A 22,365-nucleotide genomic window follows, 5' to 3' on the forward strand; every position below is an offset into this window, starting at 1 on the left:
TACATGAGGGTTCACATGTTTGAACACTCCTTCCTCCTTGATTTACTTACTGTCAGCTCAAAATCACTCTCTTAAAGAAATCTTTCTGGTGGGGCAGTGGTGGTGCATACCTTTAATCCTAACACTCAGGAGGCAAAGGCAGGTGGATCTCTGAGTTCTAGTCCAGCTGGGTCTACAGAGCAAGTTCTAAGTCAGCCAGGGGTATGCAGAGAAACCGGTCTAGAAAAGAAAAGAAAAGAAAAAAGAAAAGAAAAGGAAAGGAGGGAGAGGAGGGGAGGGGAAGGGGGGGGGGGAGGGAGGGGAGGGAGGAGCAGGAAGAGAGAGAGAGAGAGAGAGAGAGAGAGAGAGAGAGAGAGAGAGAGAGAGAGAGAGAGAGGAAGGGAGGGGGAGAGGAGAGGGGGGAGAGAGAGAGAGATCTTCCTGTGCCACTGGCATCCCTTTATCACCACCACCATCGAACCAGAGCAGAATCTCCAATAGTCCTCCTGTAGTATCTAAAATTTTCACTTTGTATTTACTATAGTTCGAATAGAGTCTTAAACTATGAATCCCTGTCCAGATCTTGACAACAAGACCATGACCACTTGCTGACCTTAGTTTTTGCTTATATCACAGTAAGCATGTAAAGGACAGCCTACTTGAAACTATCTGCAAAATGAATGACTTAGCAAGGTTAATAATGAATGGACTTGTAAGTTTACTCTGACAACTTTTATAAAAACATAAAAATAACTCTAGGATGCAATATTTTGTAGAAAAATTGCTTAAATATCTATCTCTACAATATTCTCAAAAATAAGCATATGAAATAATGAAAATCAAAATTATATTTCTTTTATCTTGTTTTGTTTTTTGAAGACAGGGTTACTCTGTATAACCCTGGCTGTCCTAGAACTCAACTCTGTAGACGAGGCTGGCCTCAAACTCTGCCTGCCTCTGCCTCGGCACTGGGATTAAGGACGTGTGCCATCAGCAGGGCCTGGAGTTGTATTCTATGATCACTTAGGCTATGTAGACATGGAGGCTTCTTACCGTTTAATAGTTTCAGAGATTCATTTAGGCAATGTCTTTTGTTGATTTCAAATTATTTAAGAATATACTTTTTATATTTAAACTAACTTACAACCTCAAATTATCCCTTGTAATTTCCAAAATGAACAGGACAACTTTTGGTCATTAATATTAAAGTATCCCCTTCAACTAACAAAAATAAATAAAATACTCAAGTACCTTGTTTGGGCAGATCTTTTATGTATCACCGAGGTTATTAATTAGCCTATCAAACCCTATCACTTTTGCAGTTTACATAATAAAGCCTTTCTGTTGTTTACGGCACCTTTAAATTTAGTAAACTAGACACAGTTATAGTCACTGATAAAGATGATCTCAAAAATTAAAAGATTAAGTTTAAAATCAACTCACGAGTAAAAAAAACTGAATAATTTGCATCAAATAAGCAATTCAAAGTTGTAAACCCTGTTTCAAAAATATTTCTGATTTTTAGACAAGACTTAGAAATCCTTTTAACATACCAATGAACACAGAGGGGAAAAGTACGAAATAGGCATTATGCTAAATGTACTTATTTTTAGAACATTTTTACAATTTTTCTCACATTTAAAACTTTTAAAGGAGCAACATTATAATTGAAAAGATGTTTAAAATTAAAATCACACTTTCTAATTGAACTATGACAATGAGAAAGTCTGGACAATATGCACTTTGCAAGGTCCTGTACATTACTTTCCCATGCGCCAAAATAAGTATTCTCTGCTTAGTGGTGATATAAAGTATAGTTAATAACAGATTGAAACTGGTAATTTAATTAAATTAGATAGTGATGCATGGAAAGCACTTAGCATAGTGCCTGGCTTGAAGACTCAGTAATTGTGAGCTATTATTACTAGGCACTTTATTGTGGGAAATTGTTTTTAAGCATATTTAAATAATAAACAAGCTGTGGCTTCCTAAGTCTGTGGGTTGTAAACAAGGAATATAGGACTGGAAACAGTTCCTGAAGCTTAACTGATTTCATGGAAACCTAGAATCTGCTTCCAAGTGAAGTTTGAACTGTGTAAACAGACTGTTGAGTGAAATAGTTGTGAAACTAATTCTCATCTTTTCCAACTCTAAGCCATAAATATTAAAAATTGTATTATCTATGTCTTAAGGAATTTAATAGAAAGTAGAAAATGAATATACAAAGACAACTCTAAGCTCTAACTCATATGTGCTTTACAAATGAGGGCTCAAAGCTCAGTGGAAAAGTGCTTGCTGCCTGGCAAGGGGCCCTCGGTCTAACAAACAGTAGGGGGAAAAAAATGTTCAGACAGATTTCCTAAACTCCCAAATGGTGATTTTTTACAAGACTTCAGCAGTTTGTGTCAATCAAAGGTCCCCTCTCACATTCCATAATGTATAGGACAGAAGCAGAGAGCTAACTGGGACGCAAAACTGCCCAAAATATCTGCACTTTAGTTCTTACTACTTATATTTCAAAATTGCATAATTTCAGAAATCTGTTATTTCAGCATAATTTCTGAGTTTGTGAGAATCTATTAAAAGACACTGGAAAAAAAACCACACAGGAATCAAGTGTAAAGGTCTTTAATTACACTTTTAAAAAACACTCTACAAAAACAGAACGGGAACATGGCAGGAACAGCTTTACCCTTAACAATTTCTAAAGTAAGATATACAACACACATTTCATTCCTGTGCAGTCTGAACCCAGCATGATAACTAAAAAAATGAAAAAAATAAAAATAAAAAAGAGGGAGAGAAAAAGCTGCCCTGCCTCCCATCCCACGCCTCCAGAGAATGTCTAGCATTCCTGGCAAGGAGGGCTCTCCTCTGAGCAGCCAAAACCACCCAATGCCAAAGTGCACGTTCCCCATGCCTGACTTCATACATACAGAGGAAAGGAGAAACAAAAAAGGACAACCAACATTGATAGTGTCAGACAAAGGATACAACTGGCAAGAGATAGTCACAGAAGCCTTAACAGGTAACAATCCAGTCTCCAAAAAAGTGTTTGGTGAGTTATCTCTCAAAGGTGAAAAACTGATAAGGAGAGACTATCACTAGAATTCTACCTTCAAAATTCTCAATCTTGAGCGCATGTATCCAATCCATAAATGTTTAAAAATTAAACATCAAACCTCCAAACATATTCAAAACAGAATGAGAACACACCATGACACTGAGAAGTGCTCAAACAAAAATATCTTCTAAACACAAAACATAGAAGACAACAATACGCAGGCTGGAACTCCTAAAATACCTTAGGGCTGAGCACCCTACCTGGAGTGAGAATTGCAGGCGGGGTTGGCGGGAGCACACTGCTCAAGAACAAGAGCGCGGATTCTGAGGCAAGGGCGCCTAGGTTTAAGCCTTGATACTGTCAATTACTACTTTGGGCAGATTTTTAACCTCAGCTTTCCTGTGTGAGAAATGAGTTCAAGGGTCATGGACCTGTCCTGAGAATTAAAGGAGTTACAAAGTGTGAAGTTTCAATACACGGTAGGTAAGTATGAGCTAACTACTTGGAAATACCATCTGCTCACCCCTGTAGGTCGGTACTCACAGTCCGTCTGGTCCCAAGCTCAGCAAGGACTATGAGCACCGATATCTAGTCACATATTCGGACCCAGATTCGAAAGCAACTCAGGGGAACCCCAACTCAACAGCCTCGGTGGGAACGAGCACCACCACCCTCACTCACCGTGGGGCTCCATCCTGTATCCCCCGTGCCGACTCCAGATGAACACCCACAGCCCGGGGCGGGCGGCTGGTGCCGCCTAGGGCTCAAACTTGTTGCCTCCATCCCCCATGCCGGGCCAAGCCAGCACTGCTGTGAGGCAGCTGCTGCAGAGGTGCTCCGCCCTGGCCCACCCCTGTCCCGCCCCAGCCCGCCCCCTGGAGCTCATCGTATTGGCTCAAACTTGCAGGGGCGGGACAGCAGCACAGAGAAGGCAGAGTTGTTCAGGGTGTGGTAGTCTGTAGGCAGCTGCTGGGTTGACAGGGTCTCCTCACAGAAGACAGTGTTAGGAAAAGTCACTGCTTAGGAAAAGTCACCTGAGAACTGGATTTGGCAAACAGGAGTTCTTGAATGAAGAATCTATATTTCCTGGACCACTTTCACCTTCTGTCGCCAAACCCCAGGAGTTATAAGAGCAGAAGACGAAGGCTCCACTCAGGTAACATGCAACAAGGCCGAGCCCAACACCTTTCCAAAAGAACGAACTACACCAAAACAAGAAAACCATTCAGCCCCGTATAAAGGGCAGAATTTTCCACGAAGACCCGTGTTTGGTCAACTGCCTTTCTCAAACTCAACTCAGGAAGAAAGGATATGAAGGGACGATTAAAAAAGCAGTAGGGCCCTCAAAATACAAGGGCTCTTGAATTCAACACACAGAAAGCTTAGATAGAGAAAACATGGGAAATATGCCTGTGGGAACAGTAGTACAGAGACAGAAAAAAATGGGAGGAAAAGGATCCAGGGTAGTGTGAGGGGAGGTGGGAAGGAAACGTGGGTGTAGATTTACTGCAGCAAACACCAAGGGAGAAACAAGCAAAGAAAGAAGAAAGAAGAGAATGGGACCCAAGGAGACCAGAAAATAAAACATAAATAGAGCCAACAAGTGAGGCATTGAGTCAGGAGAAGATTCTGAAAAATAGACACTTAGATCCTCTAATTATCACAAAAACAGCCCCTTTAGTGTAACCTGAAAGGATAAATATGGAATTGCTTGGTTACTTTAGCTCTAGAGTGGATTTTTTAAAGATTCACACAAATGTACCCCTTCTCTACCCTCCAACACGAAATACCAAATTTGTGCTCCAAAAATTCAGGAACCTCAAAAACCAAACTACCTTTCAATTGCATTGGGGAAAAAAATGTAATAAAGAATAAAGGGTCCAAGAGTAGGACTACAGTTAAAAGCACATATCTGGGGGAAATGGTAACAAGTGACTCCATCTGCTCCACGTGGTTCTTAGCTGCTCCATAAGTCTATTTAAAAATATGTATCAATTCTCTCTTTACGTATCTGCCATTACACTTAATAAGGAAAACTGTGAGTTGAAGTTGGAGGCACATTTCTATAAACCTACAATTTAGGAGATGGAGACAGGTGGATCAAGATTCCAAAGCCAGTGTCTGCTACCCAGTGAGTTCCAGGCCAGCTTAGGCTAAACGAGAGCCTATCTCACTGAGCTCTCACCCACCACTGATCACCCCCACCCAACTAACAAAAAAGATTGTGTTCTGATGAAAATGGATCTGATTATGTCAGTGAACAATAAGAACAAGTAACTGGTAGAGAGAAAGGGGCATGAAGAGCTGGGAGAGAGACAAAGAGAAGTATAAGGAGAAAGACCACTGTGGAGAGGAAGGTGAGGAAAGACACAGATAATGAAAAATGAGAAGGACTTGGAGATAAAAGGCTACAGCAGAAGGACTACTTACTGCTAGGGGGAAATAGAGGAACACCTCAATGTAAACAAAGTTCTGGAGAAAGTGAAGCCAATTGGCCTCTGAACAAAGATAAGTTGAGAACAGAGGCTCCTTGGTTACTCAGCTCCACATTTTTTTCTACAGATTTAATTGTTTAAAATGTACTCATAAAGCTTTAAATATAACTATATCAAAATTGAAAGCAATAATATTGAAGGCATGTAAAAAATATTCCTTAGGGCTGGAGAGATGGCTCAGCGGTTAAGAGCACTGAGTGCTCTTCCTAGAGGTCTTGAGTTCAATTCCCAGCAACCACATGGTGGTTCACAAACATCTGTAATGGGATCTGGTGCCCTCTTCTGGTGTGTCTGAAGACGGCTGCAGTGTACTCATATACATAAAATAAATAAATCTTTAAAAGAGAGAGAGAGAGAGAGAGAGAGAGAGAGAGAGAGAGAGAGAGAGAGATTCCCTTTAACACCACAGCAAGAGAAGAATACACCATGAACAACCCATGAAACCACTGGCTACTCGAAACTGCAGGACACAAACAGGAGAAGAAAGGATTCTGAAGGTCAGGAAGGAACGTGTCAAGAGAAGAAAGTGTTTGGCTCCATCTGCTCCCAGTGGTTCCTAACAGATCTGACTCTAACCCTCCTCCCCATATCCAAACAGCCAACTCCTGTCCACAGAATCTGAACAGAACAGATCAATGAATAGGAGATGCTTAAAGTCTAAGGAGGGCTGTTTATGGGAAGTTTTGCTCTTACAATCTCAATCCTTCAATTGTCTAAAAACATAGTAGCTACCATTTTTCATACAAAGGATGGTATTTGCAAATATTCACAAAATAAGTTCATTTTTAAATTAAAAGAACTCATAAATAGCTCCTGATTTATATTTTAAAGTAAGTTTATATGGCACAAATAAATTTAACTATGAAAAGCACAATACTGAAGTAAATAATCTTTGTACCTAAAATTACTGGTTTATAATAAAATTATAAAGCCTTCCCCTCAAAAGTAAAAATCATTTTGGATCTATTGTAGATATGTAACATCTCAAATTGTTCAACAAGCTGCAGAAAAACATTTCTGGAAGCTACCTACAACTGAAAAGAAATGACCAGCCGAAAGTGGGGGTGGGGGTGAGTGGCAGCCACAAACATCTTTAATCCCAGCATATGAGAGGCAGGAAGCAGAGGCAGGCAGATCTCTGTGAGTTCAAAGCCAACGTGGTCTACAGAGCGAGCTCTAGGACAGCCAGGAGTGCACAGAGAAACCATGTCATGAAAACCAAAACAAAACAATTACCCGTGTTTCTACTATGTTCTGTTGTGATTGCTTCTACCATTTCCCTTTTAAATGGTAACCTGCACTCACTTTATGTTACCCATGAATCATTCATCCTACAAAGCATGAATTTACAAACTTTATACATTCTCCTTAAAATGTCTATGGTACCAGACTGAATAATTATATTCTTATCTGTAGTGTTGCTTTTTTTTTTTTTTTTTTCTTTTTTCTTTTTTCTTTTTTTCGGAGCTGGGGACCGAACCCAGGGCCTTGCACTTGCTAGGCAAGCGCTCTACCTGCTGAGCTAAATCCCCAACCCCTGCTAATTTTTTTTAAGCAGATGTTTGCATATCCTTGAAGCAGGCTGTGTGAGTTAGGCAGCCTGTATTTTTCACAGCAGAACATGGTCCTAAAAGCATTTGACATCTGGAGTCATTTTTAGTTGTCACAATTGAGGAAGGGGTTCTACTGACATCTAGTGGGTAAAGGCCATGGGCATGCTAAATGCCTTCATGCACAAGATAGTCCACTCTTTAAGAATTAGCCAGCCTCAAAAGGTCAAGATACCTTACTCTAGATTTAACTACTTTATACTTTATAAGCTGTAAGACAAAAAATACATCAAATTATATTTCAGTACACCCTCAGCAAAACCTGGATTATGACAACAAATTTTTTCAACAAAAAAGTTACACGAGAACATTTTTTTTTTTAAATGTCTAGATTTAAGCCTTAAAAGAAGATAGTGGTGCATGCAGGTATACCCATGAGTTCGAGGCGATCCTGATTTGCCAAGGGAGACACTATTTCAATAGAAAAGAAATCATTAAAAGATAAAGTGCAGGAATAAATAACAACAGATTTGTTCATTCATTGTATTTTTAAAAAAACCTAGAGAAGTGTGTATATGTGGGGGTATAGATAGATACTGTTTTCAAATGTTAGATTACACAAAGCAAGGAACAGTAGTATTTGAAACATGGAATCTCAAACCAATGAAATAAACTACAATCTCTGAACTTTCAGTGAAGTAAACTCTATGATCTCCCAACTTTTATTTTATTTATCTATTTACTTACTTATTTATTTATTTTTTGATTTTTCGAGACAAGGTTTCTCTGTGTAGCTTCAGCTGTTCTAGAACTTGCCTTATTGACCAGGCTGGCTTCTACTTAAAGAGATCTGCCTGCTCCTGGTCCCAAGCACTAGAATTCAAGGTGTGTGCCTACCCATCCATCTTCTCATAACTCCACAGTATCCCAGCTTTCGCCAAATGGCACTTTCTAGACCAAAGTAAAAGGAGGAGCCAGGCAGGATATGGAGCTCTTGCTGAACCGAGGAGAAAAAGAGATCCTACCTAGTTCCAGGGGGTAGCACAGATCTTTGAAGGATTGCCAGGGGTGAAAAAAAAATATGGGCTTGCAGAGGGAACCCCTCAATTGTTTCTGAATACCAAGATGTGCACTCAGGGAAAAACGCAAAAGGGTTCAAAGAATTTAAAGGGAGCTGGGGATTTGGGTTTCCTCAATGCCTGGAGAAGGACACACTGAACACTCAAGGGAAGATCCTGGAAGGCCATGCCTTGTAGCTCATCTTACTCAGTCCTAACGAAACAACAAAACAAGCACATTTTTAAAAATCTTTTCCTTTAACGAAACAAAACAAGCATATTTTTAAAAATCTTTTCCTTAAAACGTATTATGTTGTAGCATTTACAGTAAATGAAGAAGTAAAATAAATGGTAATGCTGTAAAGAAGGGAAATGAAATTTTACACTGAGTCATTATGTGTGAAATAACAGTTGACTTGAGGTGTAAGTTAAAAAAGTATTAAAGTCTCTGGAGGTGTAACTAATAAGCTAATAGCTATCATAAACAGAAGTTTAAAAATTAATCCAAAAGAAAGTAAGATAAGAAAAAGAAACCATTAACGAGTGGGACAAATAAAAAGCAGCAATCGGTAGCAACATTAAGTGTACTCTATATACCCCAGAAAAAGCCAGATGTAGGCCAGAATCATAGCTTCCTACCAAAATAGTTATCTACCATGCATGAGACCAGAGAGGATGCAAACTAAAGTAGCTGGGAGAGGTGAGCTATATTCTCAAATTAAGGAAAATAGCAAGATCTAATGCCAACAAAACAGATTTGAAATATAGAGACATATAAATTGAAAGAAAAAAAAACAAAAGATACAACATCTAAATATTAACCACAAGAAAACATTAGTAGTTCTATGACACCAGACAAGAAAGTCTACCAAACATAAAATGTTGTATTTAATGATTAAATGATTATAAAAGGCAATTTCATCATAAAGCTGTAACAATCCTAAAAGAATATGTACCTACGATAACAACTAAGATACATGAGACAAATCCTGACAGCATTGCTAGTTAAAGATTTCAGCACTCTTCTCTCAGTATCAACACAATAAAACAAAAACTATTAGGGCTATCAAGATCTGAAAATAAAACAAAACAATGTTAACAAATTTGACAAGACAGACTTTTACAGAAACTCTACTGCTAAATGGCAGAATACACATTCTTTTCAAATGTACTAGAACAATCACTGGGATAGCCATGTCTGAGATAATAGAACTAGTGCCAGTGAGTAGCTGAAATAACGCGATGTCAGCTTCTTGGCCTAGATAAGAGTAACTGTGAAATCTATAGCATAAAGGTATATGTGAAATCTCAAGATATTTGTTAGTTACAAAACATGTTTTTAATCCATAGGCCAAATTTCCATATGCTATTAAGACTACATGGTAAAAACTATGGCTAGAGAAATATACAGCTTGGGATGCTTTATTTTCAAGAGACTAAAATCAGTCACACCAGCTTCTACTTTAAGAACTTAGAAAAAAAAAGAGTAAATTAAAATCAAAGTAAGTCAAAGGAAATAATAAGAACAAAAATTAGCCTGGTGGTGGTGGCATATGCCTTTAATCCCAGCACTTGGGAAGCAGAGGCAGGTGGATCTCTGAGTTCAAGGCCAGCCTGGTCTACAGAGAGAGTTCTGAGCTACACAGAGAAGTCCTGCCTAGAAAAAAAGTAAATAACAACAACAACAACAACAACAACAACAGCAAAAGTAAGTAAAGAAAATAATGTAGAGAATATAGACAAAAGCTAGTTATTTGAAAAGATTAATTAAGCTGATAATTATCTGGCTAAACCAAGAAATAAAGACAAAAGTAATTAACATAAGCTGCTAATATCAGTGAAAGAAGAAACATCATGACAAACCCAACAGATATTAAAGTGATACAAAGGAATTTTACAGTCACTTTAAATTGAACAACTCCAAAAAAACCTAGATGAGAAACAAAATCTAAGTAGTCTTATAAATGTTAAAAAATTGAATTCATAATTTAAAACTTCCTGAAACAAAAATTGTAAATTTAATAGGTTTTAATGATAAAAAAGTCCACTGAACCAGAAAAAATATATATGTATGTGTATATAATATAATATAATATAATATAATATAATATAATATAATATATATTATTACACACACCCAAAATAGAAGTAAAAATCTTCTTAAATCTTTTTGAGGCAGTATATCCAATATTAAAACCAAACAATGATACTACAATAAAATTACAGATCAAATACATTAAATGTAGTATTTACACATAAAATAGAATAATATCAGTCAAAAAAAGCTTGTTCCAGGAATTTAAATTTAACACTCATTAGAACTTGTGACCATTTCAAAAGATTCAGAAAAAGTAACAAAATTCCTTGCCCATTCATGATCATGATAAGGTTATCAAAGTTAAAATAGAAGAGAATTTCTTCAACCCGATAAAAGGCATTTTATTAAAAACTACAACTAACTACCCTCACAGTTAATGGTTAAAATACCATTGTTAATGTTGTTAATGAAAATTTATAGTAAAAACTTGCATTCAGATTAAAAGAGAAATAAACTACTTTACTCAGGGATGACAAATTTGTATACTAAAAAAAACCCTGAAGAATTTATAAGCTACTACACTTAATAGAACAAGATCAGAAGTTAATAAATACACTCAATCAACTTTATAAACCAACAGTTGAATAATGAAAATTTAAAGACCAACTGCATTCATAATATCATCAAAAAAAAAACAAAAACAAAAACAAAAACAAAAAAACCAAAAAAACAAACCCAAAAAAAACCCAAGACATTTCAGGGGTAAGCTTAACAAAATGCGCCCTAAACAGGAAACCCATAAACTACTACTGCAGGCTGGAGAGAGCTCAGCAGTGAAGAAAAAGTGTGTATTGTTCTTGTAGACACCCAAGTTTGGTTCCCAGCACCCACAGCCAGTGGCTTAACAACTGCTTCTAACTCCACCTCCAGGAGACCTGATGCTCTCTAGCCTCTGCAAGTACCAAACATGTGCACATAAACAACACACATACGAATAACTTAAAATAAATATTAAAACAAAAACACCACTGCAAAGAAATCAAATAACTGGTAATAATAATAATAATAAAATAATAATAATAATAATAATATAGCACTTTCCTGAATAAGACTCAAATTGTTTAAAAAAAAAAAAAACCTTCATACTGTAGTATAGCACTAGTCCAGTTTTAAAGATCAACTTGCAATGGCTTAAAATCACCTGGGAAGAGTCTCAAGTAATCTACATCGAGTTTATCAGGGTTTGTCTATGGACGTCTCTATAAAAGCCTGTCTTGACAGTTAATTGTTCTGGGAAGATCCTGCTCACTGCAGGCACCACCATTCCCTGGACAGGCAGGGAATCCTGAACCCTCTAGGACAGGAGAAAGCCGGAGTAAAGTGGCAGGCAGAAGCAAGCAAGGATCTGTTCAGTTTTCTGCTCTTGACTATGGATGTCATGTGACTAGTAGCTACCTTGCTTTCCCCTCAGTGATAGAATGTAATTTGGAATTGTAAGTAAAGTAAACCCTTTCCTCTCCTAAGTTGCTTTTGGTCAAGGTTTTATTAGAAAATCAGAAATGAAACTAGAGAATACAGCAATCACTTTGTAGCCAACTCCAGTCTTGAACTCATGGCAATTCTTCTACCTCAAATCATATGGTTTCAAAGAATTGCCGTGAACCTTTTTTTCTCCTTTAAAAAAATATTTTTTTAAATTTTTTTGCAGAAATTTCCAAGCTTAAATCTCCCTCTGTCCCCCTTTTTGAGATAGGTCTCACTAAATATCTCTAGGTGTCCTAGAACTCACTATGTAGACCAGGTTGGCTTCAAATTCACAGGGCTCCACCTGCCTCTGCCTCACAAGTGCTGGGATTACACTCGGCCTGAGCTTAAATTTTGTATTAAAATGTAAATATATGAAACAACCAAAATAACTTGTTTTTTTTTGTTGTTGTTTTTTTTTGTTTTTAAATTGGACTTAGGACTGCTTTACTTCAAGATTTACTATTCAACTACAAGAATCAAGATAGTGTGGTTTCTGGCCAAGTGATTCATATACCAGCAGGACAGACTCCAAAAGTAAAACCAAATATATAGATTACCTGAGCTTTCACAGAAAGAAAGCTAGTCTTTCAAGAAGTACTTGATACCCATACACAAGGAAAAGACTATCAACCCTTAGTTCCCAGTATAGCAATTTACTAGAAAGGTAAACACAGAAAAAAGCATAATATGAACATAGAATCTAAAACACCACTTCTTCAAATTTAGGGGAAAAGAAGCAGATGCCTATATTTTTAAGGTTATTCTTAGGATTACAACCACATTTATGTATTATATATAATTTCTTTTCACAGAAACAGTGTTAAGCAGTTGAGTCAGTATGGCTGCCAAGCTTAAAATATTCACCATCTGTGCCCAAAAATTCCAAAATATTCTTTGAAACTATAGGCAAAACCCAGGAAATCATTTCTCTGACAGACCCAGAAAAGAACCAGAAAAGAACACACTGGCAAACTGGGGGACAATTAACTTTTACTCTTGTAAGAGCTCGCTAAAATAGAAAACGCAAGCTAAAACTGAGGGAAAATGTAACAAAGTTTTATCAAGATTATGTCAAGAACTCTTATAAAATAAGTAAACTCATAATAAGTAATGAAGGAATACTTTATAGAAGGAGATAGGGAAATACAGACTTGGAATAGTGTTTGATAACTGAAAAACGTACATTTAAACTAAATCAAGAAATTTAAATTTCTGCTAAACCAAAATGTTACATGTTGTTGAGGGTGTACACCAACAGAAACTGCAGTACAGCACTGCTACACAAGGCAAACAAGTCACAGGAAAACAATCTGGCAGCTTCTTAGGTAAATTTTCTCACTTATACGCCTAAAAGAAATGAAAACACAGGCTGGAGAGATGGTCAGTAGTTAAGAGCACTGACTGCTCTTCCAGAGGTCCTGAGTTCAAATCCCAGCAACCACATGGTGGCTCACAACCATCTGTAATGGGATCTGATGCCCTCTTCTGGTGTGTTTGGAAGACAGCTACAAATATGTAAAATAAATAATTCTTTAAAAAAAAAATGGTCCCAAGCAATAGAAGAAGACACTTGGTGTTGATCTCTGGCCTCCACATATATACATGTATGTGCATCTAGGCACACATATCTCACACACACACACACACACACACACACACACACACACACACACACTCTTACATTTAAAATGTCTTTTAACAAATTCTTTTTTCTCTAAGGCCAGAGAATAAATGGCACGTCTTGCATCTGATTTTTAAAATACTGTGAAAAGCCAGATGTGGTAGAACAAGTATATCTCTGTGACTTCAAGATCAGCTGATCTACAAACTATGTTTCAGGCTAGCCATGGCTAAAATGGAGACTGTCCAAAGTTAGCTACACTGTAAGCAAAAGCATGACAGGTGAATTAAAGCAAACCTATATAATGCTGTGTCTGAAAGTCCCTGGAACTCTGCTTACCCTTTCCCTAGTATGTTTACAAGGGCTGGAGAGATGGTTCAGCAGTTTAGAGCACTTACTGCACTTGGAAGAGGACCTGAGTTTGGTTCCCAGAATCCCAGATGGCGGTTCACAACCATTTGTAACTCCGGTTCCAAGCGATATGTTACCTTGTTTAACCTTCACAGACTCCTGTACACATGTGATACACAGACGCACACCCAAACATATGCATAAAGTAAATATTCTGAAAGCATGTTAAGTATCCATTATCCCTCAAAAAGGGTGACTGGTATTTAAAAACTTTTTCAAGAACACACACTGACACATGTCTTAAGAGAAAGATTATTACCTAAGGAGGTCGCATCATCCAATGTTGACTGGTAAAGAGGTGGTTCATTTCCTTCTCACAGCAGTAATAAACATTAACAATAAAGTCCTAACCCTCCACTGAAATCTTGATTATAACAGAATGACCGGCTAACGTTAGCCTTGTTCCTTTATCCACAAATATATGTGGCTCGTGACCACACTGGAGGTGAGTGGGAAATTTAAAAACGAACCAACAAAATACTCAAGCAAAGGAAACAGCTCTGGATGCTCTAAAGCAGAACTGGATCAGTGGCATCCTGGTATGTGGAGGAGATAACATGCAATTCTGCCCAGGAGGGTCCTTCCACTCTGTATTTACTGAAAACTCATTCTCTGGGTCTTCAAACTCATACAGAATACTTCTTTTCATTCTCTCCACTAAAAATAACCATCCGTCTACTTTCCCACAGGACATTCAACACACTTCTTTCTTTCAGTGCGCCCATAACACGGTGCCTTGGGCTATATTCCATATTGTCTATTGTTACTCAATAAATGAAAAGGTTCTACCGGGCTCTAGCTAGCATGATGGAATGTCGTTGGATTTTCTCAGGGAATGCTGGATATTTTATCAGTGTCACAAAAATAAAAAAACCTTCCACAAAGTTTTCTGTGCAAAAGCAGCCTTTACAGAGGAGATGTGAGGCTGGTAATTTGGGTATATGCTCTATTTCAAGAGAAATGGAAATAAACAGCGCACACACACACACACACACACACACACACACACACACACACACACACACACACACACACACACACAGTGTTTTCTTCTCAGCCAAAGTTCCACTTTCTACTATTTTAGGGATTGAAACATTTTCTATCTGGGCCTGCTTACTTGAGTTCACTCTTAAGCTTCTCCAATCGTGAGAGCAGAGCTACAAGCTCTGTAGGGTATTAAGGCTTAAGTGTCAGGACTCCTTAACTTGTACAGTACTTGAAGTATTTCTAAGTAGGCATTTCTGGCAAACTGCCTCAAGAAATCACGAAAGAAAATGACCTAAATCTTGTGTTGGGTCTTATTTATTCCTTTTAACTATTCCTTCATATCTAAATCTGAAATCTTTTTCATAGAGAGGTAACCCTTTGCCCAAATTCAGTAAGACGGTAACATGAATTCCCAAATGAAAAAAGAAGCAGGTAAACAAATCCTGCTCCACTGTGGTCTTTGAACTTTTGAAAAATACTTAACATTTCCCTTCCCCTTAAGACACACTGTCAGAACATGTTAAAGACCCAAAAGAACACTGTGTGAAACCCAATCCTTGATCCCCACAGACGAATAGTGGGTTTTGTTTTTGTTTTTAAAGAGAGATAAACTCTTGTCAAAAAGGCTCCAAGACCAGGAGCCTTGCACGACTCGGTTTTGTGGAAACAAGTTCCTCCAGGGCACCGGGTTTCCATCAAAGACTAAGTCCTGGGACATTCTCAGCAATAAAACTTTCAGGGGCAGGCTCCCCTGGTGGTAACTGTAATCTCTCAGTTTATCAATTCCTAGTCTGCAAGGCGCACGGTTTACCCTAGGGCCACAGCTGGAATAAGGGTGACCAGAGCCCAAGGAATGCAAGGAGGAAAGTGACAGAAACGCCTGGGAAGGGGGCAGGGCATCAGAGGGAAGGGGGGTAGGGGGTTGTCTGACAAACAGCGGGCTCCAGGACAGAAATGCCAGAAGGAAAAGTGAGGACCGGGCCGGAAGAGTTCCTCACGGTCCCTCAGTCTCCTGCATCTGTCACAGTGGAGTTTGTGAGAACGCCACCAAACTTCCTAACCCAGTCCCCGCAGGAAACACAGACGTGAAGAAAAGCAATGGGGAAGCTCTCGGAGCCCGAGTGCCTCAGGCAGGCACGAGAGGTGGCTGGGAAAGGGCCCGGGGCTGCTGAACGCCCGCTGACGAGACCTTGGATAAGGACGGTCAGTTCGGCGAGCCGCTGCCCGACCGCCGACGCCGATCCCCGCACGGGCACACCGATTCCCCGCACGGGCACACCGATCCGCGCACGAGCACCGGGGTCCGCAACGTCCCTTCCCGCTCTTCAGAGCCCTTCGTCCCCTCCTGACTCTCACTGGTGGAGGGAAATTCAAGTCCAGAGCACCCGGCCCTGCCCGCAGCCGCCTCCGCCCTGCGACTCCCGGACCCCCGACCCCAAAGCTCCTGCCAGCCCCGAGGCACGGCGGGAGCCCGCGCCGCCTCCCCTCACTCACCGTGGGGCTCCATCCCGCGTCCCGGACGCCTATCACTCACGGCCACCGCCCCCTCAGCGGGCCGGAGCTCGCTGTCCCCATCCCCCACGGCTGGCCTGAGGACTTGGGTCGAGGAGCCGCCGCCGCCGTCGCCACCCCTGCAGCTACCGCCACGACCGCGCCAGCCGCGGACGCGACGCCCCGCCCCCGCCTCGCACCCCACGCCTCACGCCTCACGCCCTCCTCGGCCCGCCCCTGAAGCCCTCCCATTGGCCCGCGCCCTAGGGGGCGGGAGGGTCACCGCTGAGGGGGCGGGGTCATAACAGGTGCGGGTGGGGCAAGGCGTGCTCAATTCCTCCGAGAGGGGCCTTGACCTGACCGAGGTCCCAAAGTCCCAGTGTACTGGTTGGCAATCGGACCCACCAAGGGAAAAGTCACTCTTTCTTAACTCCAAATGAGAACCACTCCTCTGTCCTGGTTTAACTTGGCCAATTTTTTCAGGAGTGCACTATGAATACTTTCCTGTCAGAATTTTAGTCTTGAGCTCGTTTAGTTGACTTTCTTGCTCCTCCATCTTTTCTCGTTTCAAAACCAAATTTATGACTCATTTTGAAACTTTCCTACCCTTCTTTCTTCAGCTGTCATTTTCTGAAAACTAAATTACTTAATTACATCAGCTATTATGCACAGTATCTGGCTACATAGATGTGTTAGATAAATGTTAACTACACATCCCTCTAATCATACAACACATTTCTTATCATCAAATGCTCCAGAAAATAGGACTATTAACGTGGTTGATGGGGATACGCAACAAAAAAAGAATGTTGCTAGATGTTGTGTTATATATCAAATATGGGGAGGGAAATGTATAGAGTGTTGCGTGTCTAACTTACACTTACCTATATCAAGAAATGTTTTCCCTCTTGTTGATGCAGAGACATAATTCTCCCTGGATATTAATCGACAAATAGGTAAACTTACAAAATGCATCTTATCTACTTTTCCTGTTGCTGTGATAATACCCTGATCAAAGCAATGTAAAGAAAGGTTTTCTTTAGCTCACACTTCAGAAAAATCAAAGCAACAGGTGCTTGAAGCAGTTTGTCACTTAGATTCACAGCCAAAAGAAGAGAACAAAGAATGGATGTGAATCCTCAACTCACTTTCTCCACTCCTCTACAGTTCATGATCCCTTGCCCAGGGAATAGTACCACCCACAGTGGGCAGGCTGCCCCACTTTGGTCAGCATAATTAAGATAACATCCCACAGGTACACTCAGAGGTTCATCATTCAGGTGATTCTAATTCCCATCCGTGGGATCACAGTCTCCAAGAATGGAGTCATGTGAGGCAAATTGAATGCTCTTGAGAAAATTCCCAAGAAACCGAGAGTCTTGTGACCTCAGTTTCTATAAAAACGCAGAATTGAAGCCAGTGGTGGTGGCAGCCTTCTTTAATCCTAGCACTCAGGAGGCAGAGGAGGGCGGATCTCTGTGAGTTCAAGGCCAGGCTGGTCTGCACAGAGAATTCTAGAACAACCAGGGATATGTAGAGAAACACCATCTTCAAAAACCAAAAACCAAACAAACAAAAACACCACAGAACTGTTCTTGGATTCTACTTTAATACTTCTAAATGGGCCAAATAGGAGTAAGCTCACTTCAGTTTATTCACTACAACTGACTCGTTGTTTGTTTGTATGCCTCTGTGAAAAAAAAACATGTTTGCCACATGCATCATGTCTGCCACATGCCACTTGCCCGTGTATGCTTTACTCTGTGTTTCCTCTTAGCCCTCAGAGCATAAACTGATGTGCCGCATGAAGTAGGCTATTGCCCGAAACTTTAGCTCATTTATCCACTCCATTCTCCCAGGTCCCACTGCCTCCAGAGTAGTGACCTTGACCTGTCGATAATTAACTAGCACAAAAGGGTATTTAGAAAAACTCCTCAACTTCATGTTTCTCTTTAATCTTCTTTCTAAACACATAGTAGATACATTTGCCTGTCTCTTTCTCTTTCTTGGTTTTTTTTGAGACAGAGTTTCTCTGTGTAGTCCTAGCTGTCCTGCAACTCTGTAAAGCAAGCTGGCCTTGAACTCACAGAGCTCCACCTGCCTATGCCTCCGGAGTACTGGGATTAAAGGCACGTGCCACCACCATCTGGCCATAAAGTCTAATAAGTAACTGACAAAAATGAACATAAGAAATCTGATGTCTTATAGGGATGACTGTGTTTTCAAAAGCATCTTAAACATTAAAGGTCAATACCATACCTCCATTAGATTCTCAAAAATGTCCCAGAATATGCCCTGAATCATACTGTAAAATATTATAAATGTTTGCTGGTTAAAGTGACTCATGATCATGGCTTTGAAGGCCAGGAATAAACAAACAAACAAAATTAGAGGAATAACTGGGTATCATGTTTTTAAAGACAGTTGACCACCATATTACTATTTATAATTTCAGTATATATGGATAACTCTGCTCATTGAATTGTTCTTTGTTTCTTTTATGATAAAGGATAGCTACTCCACTCGGAAATCGTCCTTTTCTCCACCTTAAAAATCAAGTTACTTACTGTTAAGATGTCTTTTTCCCGTAGTCCCAGCAGTAGAGAGGTTGGAGATGTGGAGGCAGTAGGATTGGAAATTCAGGTCAGCCTGGCACTGAGGAAGAAAGAGATAAGGAACGTGGACTGTTCATTTGGGGTTTTGGTCACATTTATTTAGAAGCGCTTGTATTGAGTAGTTGCAGTTTGGGTCCCCACTAAGTAGCCTCCGGAGAAGTGTTGAAAGAATGATCAGAGGATCCAGAAATAAAAATTCTTCTAGGACTATCTAGATTCTATCATTTCCTCAAATATTTATTGAATACTTCTAATATGTCAGGCATTGTTCTAAGTATGACAGGTATATTAGGGGACTTTAACTCCACTTTCAGTTTCCCCTCAACCATGATTAAACGCTTGGAAAAGAGGAAGAAGCAGGAAGGGGTGATCTCACCGGCAGGTCCCCTATTCTGCTGCTGCCTTGCTACTTGAGAATTTAGAAAGAACGAAGAAAACCTGACAGGCCACAGGGCACACAAAGGCTTCAGATTCCAAAGTGGACAAAACTCACCAAACAGGTTATTAATCTTGATTCCATGATGGTTGTAACTGAGAAGCAAGGAATCAATCAGCTCACGTGCTGGAAATGAATGTGAAAGACATTGCGAACGTTCACAGATACTGCGCCATCATGGGGAGAGGAAACAGACTAAGAACGATAAAATTAAAGAAAAACTTAAGAGAGGATTCACATATACTCACTTTAGATTGAGTTATTAGCATTGGGATTAGATTACAACATTATTTTTCTGTTATATGCATTCCTGTAAAACTTTAAAAAATAATTTTAATTTTTTTTTCTTTTTTTTTCGGAGCTGGGGACTGAACCCAGGACCTTGTGCTTGCTAGGCAAGTGCTCTACCACTGAGCTAAATCCCCAACCCCTAGAAAACAATTTTAATTGTGTGTGTGTGTGTCTGTGTGTTTGTGTGTGTGTCCGAGTGCCTTTATGTGTATGAATGTAGTGCTCATGGAGTCCAGTAGGGGGCATCAGATTCCCCAGGAAGCCGGAGTTATAAGTTATTAGCTGCTAGACAGGGTGCTTGGAACCTAACTTAGGTCTTTGGATATTAAGAAGTGCTCTTAACCTCTGAACCATCTCTCCAGCTCCTTTTATAGAACTTTCAGTGACATAAACCTCTATGTTCTTGCTTAAACCTAATTCCATATATAATGGTATACTATTCTAATCCCAGGGCTTGGGAGACAGAGGCAGATAGTCAGGAGTTAAGGCCAATCTTTACATAGGCTAGATCAGTGGGCAAAAAAGTTATTTTTATATACATATAAAAAGTTATTTTTATACATATATATACATACATATATATACATACATACATATATGGTCAGTGGCCTTAAAATGCAATAATTAACAACAACAACAACAACAACAACCAAACAAAACAAAAACAAAACCACACCACACAAAAGTCAGAGTAGTGGTGGTACACGCCTTTAATCCCAGCACTCAGAATGTAGAGGTAGCCTAAACTAGCCTGGTCTAAGAGTGAGTCCAGAACAGCCAAGGCTACACAGAGAAACCCTGTCTCCCAAAACAAAAATAAAAGCAAAAGATACAAACCAAAAGGAGCAGTTATGTAACCTTTGTAAGCAATCATCACTTTTTTTTTCTTTCTTTCTTTTTTTTTCAGAGCTAGGGACTGAACCCAGGGCCTTGCGCTTGCTAGGCAAGTGCTCTACCACTGAGCTAAATCCCCAACCCCAGCAATCATCACTTTAACCAAACATCCTTGCTCTGTGCTAGACACAAAATAAATTTTGCTTCTCATTTCGTAAATTATGGTCGTCACAATCTAATACAATTTTTCATCAAATTTTAGGAATGAAAAACTGAGGCAAATAGTAGAAGCCTAATTTTTAAAATTTCTTCTGTGTTGTTGGGACTCAGACTTAGACCTTGTACGTTCCAGGCGATAACTCTACAGTTGAGTATACATCATAATTCCTGCATAAGGAAAGGATTTCTGGAGCTGGAGAGGAAACGGCTCAGCGGTTAAGAACACGGTTGCTCTTCCAAAGGACCCCGGTTCAATTCCCAGCACCCACATGGAAGCTCACAACTGTCTGTAACTCCAGTTCCAGGGCATCAACACCTCACACCGATAAACATGCAGGTAAGACACCAATGGACATGAAAAAAAATTAAAAAAAAACCTTGAAGAGTATTTCTGCCTGACTTGAGGAAAAATGATACTTTTATAGAGATAAACGAGATACCTTCTCCTGGGAAGTCACTCCTATCCTACCTTTGGCACCCTTCTGCAGATCCACACTAGGCTCCTCTCCTGTGGTTATGTGGGCTGCACCCCTGTCCTTAGCCTGTCCTCCACGTCAGAGACATGCTACATTGGCACTCAGTGCTTCTGTCTCTGATTTAGTGAGTGGCGCTCAGTCATGCCACTCACTCCTTTACTGATGATACAAAGTTGCACATATATACATAATGTCTACTAGGCGAGGATGTGTGATTGGGAACTTCTGTTCCAGGATAGAAGCAACTCTGTCTGTTTTGTTCATTGCTGTGTCCCTAGATCCTGGAATAACACTTGCAATTAACCAATCAGTGAGATGTTTTGTGGAAACTAGTGTTTTCCTTTGGGAAGGATCAATTTTAATCATTTAAGAGAGTCATATTGCTGTGATAGGTGATATTTTTACGCTGGCTGCAATCATCAGTGTAATAAATAACACATGCCAGGTTTATCTGAAATAACTCCAGAATCTGAAATGATTTCCTTCTTCCTTAAAGCAGAAAGGTGAAACTGTACTGCTATTGTCTCCCTTTCACCTACTCCACTAAATGTTAGCTAGCTCAGAAGGCAAACAGAGCTACCCCTACCCTGTGTATCTATTGGCAAATCCTCTGGAAGATGGTCAAATGGCACCTGTTTTTCCACAACAGAATGTCACAGTTTTCTGACTCAGAGGCTGTGAGACTGCATATATCCCATCTCCCATTATTATAAGAAAGCCCCCGTTCTGCAGAGATCGCGGGTTAGTAACTAGACTAAGTTGACTCCAACCAAGTATGGGACTCCTTCAATACTGACTGACTGGGTAGAGCTTTAAAATCTCTGTAAGTCTATTATACTACAGCAGAGCACCCATCTGAATAGTTTAATGTGTAGGCTATATTAACATGCTTAAAGATAAAATTTGTTCTATAAATTGATTCCTATTAATTTGGAGGTCTGACTTAGTATTATAAGTGTATATAAGTTCATTATGTTGTATAAACAGAGTCCGCTTAATTTTAGTGTATGATTTTTTTTATTTGTTAGAAAAGATTTTTTAAATAACAAAGCTTATTTTTTTCTTTTTACTGAAAAAAGACTTTTTTCTTATATGTTTTATCCACATTACAGTTTCCCACTCCCTCTACTCCCACCAGCTCCTCCCCACCTCCAGTCCCGTCTAGATCGGCCCCCTTTCCATCTCTCATTAGAAAACAAACAGGTTTCTATGGAATAATAAAATAAATAAGATAAAACAAAAACTAACACATCAGAACTAAACTAAACAAACT

The 22,365-nt window shown here is 39.6% G+C and overlaps 1 protein-coding gene across 1 annotated transcript in view; it reads right to left on the reverse strand.

The window, feature by feature from the left end:
• Positions 1–16,363, reverse strand: part of Arhgap29 (Rho GTPase activating protein 29) — a 70,713-nt gene extending 54,350 nt beyond the window's left edge. Inside the window, exon 1 of the mRNA XM_032897391.1 lies at positions 16,225–16,363. The gene's annotated coding sequence lies outside the window, so the exon portion shown is untranslated. The remainder of the gene's footprint in view (positions 1–16,224) is intronic.
• Positions 16,364–22,365: the final 6,002 nt, after the last annotated feature.

Source organism: Rattus rattus, chromosome 3, assembly GCF_011064425.1.
Source record: "Rattus rattus isolate New Zealand chromosome 3, Rrattus_CSIRO_v1, whole genome shotgun sequence".
Taxonomy (NCBI): domain Eukaryota; kingdom Metazoa; phylum Chordata; class Mammalia; order Rodentia; family Muridae; genus Rattus; species Rattus rattus.